The sequence below is a fragment of the Rhincodon typus genome, chromosome 25 (assembly GCF_021869965.1).
Source record: "Rhincodon typus isolate 14 chromosome 25, sRhiTyp1.1, whole genome shotgun sequence".
Lineage (NCBI taxonomy): Eukaryota > Metazoa > Chordata > Chondrichthyes > Orectolobiformes > Rhincodontidae > Rhincodon > Rhincodon typus.
This window is the reverse complement of record NC_063356.1, coordinates 4,098,733-4,107,611: the sequence shown is the minus strand read 5'-3', so window position 1 is coordinate 4,107,611 and position 8,879 is coordinate 4,098,733. Positions and strand designations below refer to the sequence as shown.

Below are 8,879 nucleotides of genomic sequence, written 5' to 3'. Positions count from 1 at the left end.
TTTTCCTATTAAAGTGCATAACCTTACACTTTCCACACTGTATTCCATCTGCCACTTCTTTGACCACTCTCCTATCCTTTCCAAGTCTTTCTGCAGCATCTCCATGAAATAAGTCCACTGAGGTCATCACCAAGTCACCCTTCATTTGCAGATGAACAGTCCTTGACATTAGAACTGCCTCTTTGGAGTCAGCTATCAGAGAGGCAGTATTTCTGACACTCCCCCTTTTTATCTGTCAGCCAGGGATCCCTGATTGGACCTGATTAACAACCCCAAGCAGGGATCTCATATTCTATTATGTCCACCTGGCTGACCTCATTACAATCATAACATCCCTCCTCCTCTGAGTCCACGGACATAAGCTGTTCATTTCTCTTGGAGGATCTCCAGTCAGGTTCCTCCGACTTTTTTTTCCCTTTATTCATTCACAGGATAAGGGTTTCGCTGGCTAGGCCAACATTTATTGCCCATCCCTAATTGGATTAAATATCATTGCCCAGAGGGCAGTTATGAGTCATCCACATTGCTGAGGGTCTGGAGTCACATGTAGGCCAGGCCAGGTAAGGATGGCAGTTTCCTTCCCTGAAAGGCATCAGTGAACCAGATGGGTTTTTCCCGACAATCGACAATGGATTTACAGTCATCATTGAACTTTTAATTCCAGATATGTATTGAATTCAAATTCCACCATCTGCTGTGGCAGGATTCAAACACAGGTCTCCAGAACATTATCTGGGTCTCTGGATTAACAGTCCAGCGATAATACCACTAGGCCATTGCCTCCCTTCAGTGTCCAGTACAGGTGGTGTGTAACACTTGAGTTCACCTCTTGCACCAGGAGCGCCTTGATAGAACATCACTCTCTTCTTCCAATGTTAAAGGCATCAAGACAGCTGCATTCACCATGTCAGTCTCAGATTCTGAGGACTCATCAATGCATAATGGAGAGGGTGAACCCACAGGTTCCAGCAGTCTTTCTGACTGTTCTGAGGGGTGGGGCACCCTTTGCTCCTGCACTGTTTGCGAATTTGTGGCTTTCGTATGGTCCACGTGATTGTTCAGGACCATTGCACCTGCTCGAACTTCATACATCATGGGTCCTGACCTCACATTGACCAAGCCTCTTACCCATGCAGCGCCATTTCCATAATTCTTATATCAAACTTCATTAGAAAGGAGACGTAGGTTTCTATTGATTAAAATGCAAATCCCAGAATTTCTTTCAAGCCATTGCCCCGAGATCATTAAAGGTTCTATCTGTGTATACAAGAGGTGACATCTCGGGTCAGACATTTTTTAACTGATTAAAGATTCAACAGGAGGCGGTCAGTGAGCCATTTTTAGGGCTGTATACTTTCTGCTTTTATAATCTGTGTCCGTGTACCTCCTCTTCCACACTAGACCTGAGGAAGGAGCACAGCTCAGAAAGCTTGTATTTTCAAATAAACCTGTTGGACTATAACCTGGTGTCATGTGATTTTTTTGACCTTGTCTACCCCAGTCCAACACTGGTACCTCCACGTTTTGCCCAGAAGGCAAATAGCACTGGGAAGGCCTCACAGAAGTGTGGAATTGCTTCCTGGTGAACATGCACTGTGGCCTTGGTTCCTCTGATAATCCCTGGATCTTACTCAAAGACCTCCAGATATTTAATTAAGACTTTATTCAGGCAGCCAATCTAGGTGAATCTCTCGCAACCAGTTTTGCCCCATCTAGCTTGGGCTCAAACCTTTTACTACAATTAGTGGTAACTAAACCAGCTGTTGTTTCTCAGAGATCGGAACTGAAGTTGTACCCTTAATCTGTAAAGATTCCCCGGTGTAGGGCCTCACCCTAGCTGAGGCCTTGAGCAAATTTAAGGGCTCGAATCCAGAGCAAATTTCCCACCCACCTTCCTGCAAAAGTGCTATCCCCTATTCCCAATTCCTTCGCCTCCGCCGCATCTGCTCACAGGATGAGGCATTCCACTCCCGTACATCTCAGTTGTCCTCGTTTTTCAAGGACCGTAACTTCCCCTCCTCGGTGGTCGAGAACGCCCTCAACCGTGTCTCCCACATCTCCCGCACCTCATCCCTCACACCCCGTCCACGCGATAAGAACCAAAAAAGAATCCCCCTCGTCCTCACGTACCACCCCACCAACCTCCGGATCCAACGCGTCATCCTCCGACACTTCCGCCATCTGCAATCCGACCCCACCACCAAAGACATCTTTCCCTCCCCACCCTTATCTGCTTTCCGGAGGGACAACTCTCTCTGTGACTCCCTTGTCCGCTCCACACTCCCCTCCAGCTCCACCACACCCGGCACTTTTCCCTGCAACCGCAGGAAGTGCTACACCTGCCCCCATGCCTCCTCCCTCACCCCCATCTCAGGCCCCAAGAAGACTTTCCACATCAAGCAGATGTTCACCTGCACATCTGCCAATGTGGTATACTGCATCCGCTGTACCCGTTGTGGCTTCCTCTACATCGGGGAAACCAAGCGGAGACTCGGGGACCGCTTTGCAGAACACCTACGCTCGGTTCGCAATAAACAACTGCACCTCCCAGTCGCGAACCATTTCAACTCCCCCTCCCATTCCTCAGACGACATGTCCATCCTGGGCCTCCTGCAGTGCCACAACGATGCCACCCGAAGGTTGCAGGAACAGCAACCCATATTCCGCTTGGGAACCCTGCAGCCCAATGGTATCAATGTGGATTTCACAAGTTTCAAAATCTCCCCTCCCCCTACCGCATCCCAAAACCAGTCCAGCTCGTCCCTGCCTCCATAACCTGTTCTTCCTCCCACCTATCCCCTCCTCCCACCTCAAGCCGCACCTCCATCTCCTACCGACCAACCTCATCCCGCCCCCTTGACCTGTCCGTCCTCCCTGGACTGACCTATCCCCTTCCTAACTCTCTACCTACACTCACCTTTACTGACTCCATCCCCACCTCTTCGACCTGTTTGTTTCCTCTCCACCTATCCTCTCCTCTATCCCTCTTCTATCCGCCTCCCACTCTCTCCCTATTTATTTCAGAACCCCCTTCCCCTCCCCCTTTTCTGATGAAGGGTCTAGGCCCGAAACATCAGCCTCTCTGCTCCTATGATGCTGCTTGACCTGCTGTGTTCATCCAGCCCTGCACCTTGTTGTCTCAGATTCTCCAGCATCTGCAGTTCCTACTATCTTTGTTAAAAACTGGTTCTGCAATCACTGGTTCACCCGTGCCAGTATCAACCTCCACTAGAATCAAGTGACCATTTAATCAGATGTTTATTTTGATTGGTTCTGATTTGGATGTTGCTAAGCAATTTAACTCTTTCAAACCTGATGTAGGTGGACTTTCCAGGGTATGCACTCTCTTGAATACTGGCCTGTAAGTTATCTTACTCAATATAGGTCTAGTAGAACTTTTGCTGTCTCAAATATTGCGATATTTTGGGGTTTTGCTGTGGGTTGACCGAGAGTGCCTCTGTTCAGGATATTTCCTGAGTGATGCTGTGCAATCACCTGCACTCAAGTAGTGTTCCCCAAGCTCATTCAGACTGGCGAGGGTGTCTGCTTCCAGTAGCATTCCTTGCAACTCATACGCTCCATGCCCCAGTATCCAATGATAAAGCCAGTTGTCGTACCTGTTTAAAATCCAATTGAGCTTCAGCCAGTATTGTTTTTGCATAGTTCCTTCATTAATCCCACATACTTAAACAGTCTCCAAACATCTCACTAGGGGTTAAACCAAAGTTACATGTTTCTGCCAGTCATCTTAACCTAGTCAAAAAATCTCCTGGTTCTGGAATTGACAAGTAAAAAATGATAGTGTCTCAGAATGAGAGGAGGCTTGGGGTCACAATATTTCTTAACCATGTCTGTCAGTTCTCGAAAGGTTTTAATATCTGGTCCCACAGGGAAAGTTAGGCTCCCAATAACCAAAAGGTTACACAGGCTGTCAGGAGCATTACTCATTGCTTTTCATCTGCCACAATGTCGTTTGTCCACAAAAAATAACACATTCTTTCCTCAAACTGGGCCTCGTCTTCGACTGCAGGGTCAAACAAGTCAAGCTTCCCAAACAAAGGCATGATGTAAGAAACGCTTACCCCAACTTAAAGACAACTGTTGTGAGCGGGTTTCTTTAGGAATGTGTTTTACTCTCATCACCCCTGAAATAACTCCGCAGAGGCTGGTATTCTGTCACCAAATCACCCCTTTATGTACACCTGAAGAGTCCTTAATTTTAGTACTTCTTCATCAGAGTCAGCTACCAAAGTGGCAGTATCCCTAACACCCCTTTTTTTTCTGCCAGCCAGGGCACCCTGATTTGACCAAATTAACAGCCCCAATCAGGGAGCTCATATTCTATGACATCCAGCTGGCTGACCTCGTTAGAATCACTACACCCCACTTCCTCAACACCACCTGTCCTTCCACCTATCTTTGTGTTATCTGCCAACTTAGCAGCAATGCTTTCAGCTCTTTTGTCCAAATTGTTAATGTATAATATGGATAGCTGTGGTCCTAACACTGACCCCTATAGAATTCCACCAGTCATTGGCTGCTATCTGCAAAAGACCCCTTTACCCCCACTCTCTGCCTTTTGCCAGTCAACCAATCCTCTATCCATGCCATTACCTTGCCCCTTAACACCATGGGCTCTTGACTTATTTACCAGCCTCCTGTGTGGCACCTTGTCAAAGGCCTTCTGGAAATCCACTGGCTCTCCATTGTCTAACTTGCTTTTTACCTTAGAATTCTGACAGATTTATCAGGCATGACCTGCCTTTGGTGAAACCATGCTGGCTCAGCCCCGTTTTACCATGCACTTGCAAGTACTCCACAGTCTCATCCTTAAAAATGGACTCTTAAAATCTTACCAACAACCGAGGTCAGGTTAACCAGCCATTTTCCAGTGCTCTCTGATTCCAGTGATTCCTGAAAGAGCACCAGCAGTGACTGCACAATCTCCTCAGCTAGCTCCTTCAGAATCCTGGGGTGACTTATCCACCTTCAGAGTTTTCAGCGTCCCCAGCACCTTAGTGATGGATACTACACTTACCTCTGCCCCCTGACTCTTTGTTGACATTCCAGTGTGCTACTGGTGTCTTTCACCATGAAGACTGATTCAGAATATCTATTCAGTTCCTCCACCATTTCTTTCTTTCCTACTATTACTTGTAGATGTAATGCCCCAGCCAAGCTGTTCCAGCACAGTAACAACACTGGCATCTACCCGACAATGTGGAAAGTTGTCCTGTGCACAAAAAGCAAGTCAAATCCAACCTGAGACAACAAGGTGCAGAGCTGGATGAACACAGCAGGCCAAGCAGCATCATAGGAGCAGGAAGGCTGACGTTTTGGGCCTAGACCCTTCTTCAGAAATGGGGGAGGGGAAGGGGGTTCTGAAATAAATAGGGAGAGAGCGGGAGGCGGATAGAAGATGGATAGAGAGAAGATAGGTGGAGAGGAAACAGACAGGTCAAAGAGGCGGGGATGGAGCCAGTAAAGGTGAGTGTAGGTGGGGAGCTAGGGAGGGGATAGGTCAGTCCAGGGAGACGGACAGGTCAAAGGGGCGGGATGAGGTTAGTAGGTAGGAGATGGGGGTGCGGCTTGAGGTGCGAGGAGGGGATAGGTGGGAGGAATGGGAGGGGGAGTTTACGACATGTCCATCCTGGGCCTCCTGCAGTGCCACAACGACGCCACCCAAACGTTGCAGGAACAGCAACTCATATTCTGCCCAATGGTATCAATGTGGACTTCACAAGCTTCAAAATCTCCCCTCGCCCCACCGCATCCCTAAACCAGTCCAGCTCGTCCCCGCCTCCCTAACCTGTCATTCCTCCCACCTATCCCCTCCTCTCACCTCAAGCCGCACCCCCATCTCCTACCTACTAACCTCATCCCGCCCCTTTGACCTGTCCGTCTCCCTGGACTGACCTATCCCCTCCCTAGCTCCCCACCTACACTCACCTTTACTGGCTCCATCCCCGCCTCTTCGACCTGTCTGTTTCCTCTCCACCTATCTTCTCTATCCATCTTCTATCCGCCTCCCCCTCTCTCCCTATTTATTTCAGAACCCCCTTCCCCTCCCCCATTTCTGATGAAGGGTCTAGGCCTGAAACATCAGCCTTCCTGCTCATATGATGCTGCTTGGCCTGCCATTGCTACTAAGTAGTAGCTGCTCAGCAATAACCTGCTCAGTGACACCCAGTTTAGGTTCTGCCAGGGCCATTCATCTGCTGACCTCATTATAGCCCTGGTTCAAACATGGACAAAGGAGCTAAATTCCAGAAGTGAGGTGAGAGTGACAGCCCTTAACATCAAGTCTACGTTCTACCAAGTGTGGCATTAAGGCTATAAAGGTCCCACAGAAGCATGTATTTTTGCTATCTGTTTAGGGCTTGTCCCAAGTGCCTGCTTGTCGCTAAAACAGAAATTGAGGGTTTTGCAAATGGGCAATATTGCAAATGTTCCACTAAACTTATTTCATGTCCCCGGGTTTGCACCATCTATTTCTGATTTGTAATACAAGACACCCAGGGTTTGCATCATGATTGAACCTGCTGTTTAAGGCCAAAATAATTCACTCATATCCCAAGTGTAACTACGATTCGAGAGTAAGTTTCACTTTCGTTTCCAGTTTGTATTTTAATTCGGTTTACAGAAACTCGGAAAACAAACGAGTTGATTCATTTCTTGTCTTCCCTTCTGTAAAGCTGCAATACTTGTTCAAACTTTGAACCCCGCCCCCTTGTTTCATTTACTCTGTTTCACTGCGAGGCCGGTGTTGTTCATTTCAGTTGGTGGTAATTCAAAAAAAAAACAAAAAGCATCGAAATGCCCAAGAAATTTCGCCTGAGAGATTTGCGTGAGGTGGGGCTGAAGTTTATGGGATTCCTAAAGGATACGAAGCAAGAAGAAGTGACCGACTTGGAGGCCATTAAAAATATTTACAATTCCCAATTCCGTGGCAGGTAACATGTCGTTTATTCTGTATCAATGAATCCCAGCGCGGGTCGGGCGGAATTGCTACTTTGCCGGCGGTGTCTATCCAAAATATTGCCACTTTTTAAAAAGACATGTTAGGGGTTTCTTCACTTGAGTGCACAAGGTGCTCACACCTGAAATGTCTTGATTGTTAGACGGTGCTGGACAGCGTGGCTTGGAGCTTACAGCAACATTAGGAATCCTTTCAAGAGTTAAAGGGATTAGTTTCAGCTCGGGAGGGAGGATGGGTGGGGATAGCTCGATTGGCTGTTACTGTATGAGAAGTATTTTGGTGGTGGAGTTTGTGGAGCTTTGCTTCTTTGTTTCTTGGTTGATGTTGTGGCGGATGCTTGAAATTGGCTGTTGTTGATTGAGACCTGAATTTACTAATGGAAATGGCCACCACCTTCAAGGAAGGATGTGGAAATAATCAAACAAATTAATTGTCCCTTTTTTCAAATGTCCCCCAACCTCATCTGCTCCCCATCACATCCTTGCCTGACCTAACCCAGGCCACCCGTCCCCCCATTTTCTTCCTCACCATTCTCATTTTATTTCCCCCAACATATCCCTCACTGCTTGGCCTGCTGTGTTCATCCAGCCCTGCACCTTGTTGTCTCGGATATCCCTCACTCTATTCCCCCCAGTTCCCTCAATCCACTCCTCCCACCTTACCCACTGCTCCTCATGCCAGACAGACATTTTGCTTCTTCACCCTGCATGCCAACTTGTACCCAGACAAACAAATAAGTATAAGTTGTAAATGACACTCCCTAGTTTGACTTGTATACCTCAAAATGGAGTTTCAGCATGTTTGTTTACAAATATAACTTTTTTGCTTTTTTTTATTTGTCCTCTGGGTAAAGTTCCATAGAAGCATAGAAAATTGAAAGGAGTGGGCCATTCAATCAGTCAGGTCTGCTCTGCCATTTGATATGATCATTCAACTCAATACCCTGTTCCCACTTTCTCTCCATACCTTTTGATCCCGTTAGCCCTAAAACATATGTCTAGTTCATTCTTGGTTCCACTTAACTGGAGATAATATCCTTCCCCAATAATGCATTAATTATTCAGTTCCCATTCCTGGTCACTGTGCAGCCACGTCTCCTTAATCCCAACTGTGTCATACCTGTTTGTATCTATCTGTGTGACTAATTCATCTACTTTATCGTGAATGCTGTGTGCGTAATGACACATTGTCTTAAGACTTGGCTTTGTAATATTCTACACCCATTCGCCTTATTTGACACTGCGGTCCTGTATGATTCATGCCCTTGAATTCTCTGCCAATCACTTTTATTATTTCCTATTTTGTTTGTTTAACCGTTTATACAACATTAAACAATATTCACTGGATTCGAAACCAAAGGCAAATTCTTATTCTTTGTAGAGACTTAGTGGGCCAAGTGGAACAGAGCATGAGAGTAGGCCAGTCAGCCCTTTGACCCTGCTCTGCAATTCAATAAGGTCACATCTGATCTAGTTATGGCCTCAGCTCCGCTTTCCTACCTGCCCTCCCCATTACCCTTGACTTCCTTGTCTATCAAAAATCTATCTATCTCAGCCTTGAATTAATTTAAATACTCACCCTCCACTACCTTCTTGGGAAGAGAATTCCACACTCTGAGAGGGGCAATAAATTCTTCTAGTCTCTTCCTTAAAAACAAGACCCCTGATTCTTAACAAAAACCAAATTACTACAGATGCTGGAAGTCTGAAATTATAAACAGAAACTGCTGGAGAAACTCAGGCAGGTCTGGCAGCATATGTGGAGAGAAAGCAGAGTCAGTGTTTCAAGACTGATGACTCGTTTGTTCTTCAAAACAGATACTGGAATCAAAACAACAAGGTGCAGAGCTGGATGAACACAGCAGGCCAAGCAGCATCATAGGAGCAGATGCTGCTTGGCC

General features: G+C 46.7%; 1 protein-coding gene across 1 annotated transcript in view; it reads left to right on the top strand.

Annotated features, from left to right (window-relative positions):
- The first annotated feature begins 6,429 nt into the window (after positions 1-6,429).
- Positions 6,430-8,879, top strand: part of LOC109926324 (putative helicase MOV-10) — a 158,257-nt gene continuing 155,807 nt past the window's right edge. Inside the window, exon 1 of the mRNA XM_048612277.1 lies at positions 6,430-6,953. The gene's annotated coding sequence lies outside the window, so the exon portion shown is untranslated. The remainder of the gene's footprint in view (positions 6,954-8,879) is intronic.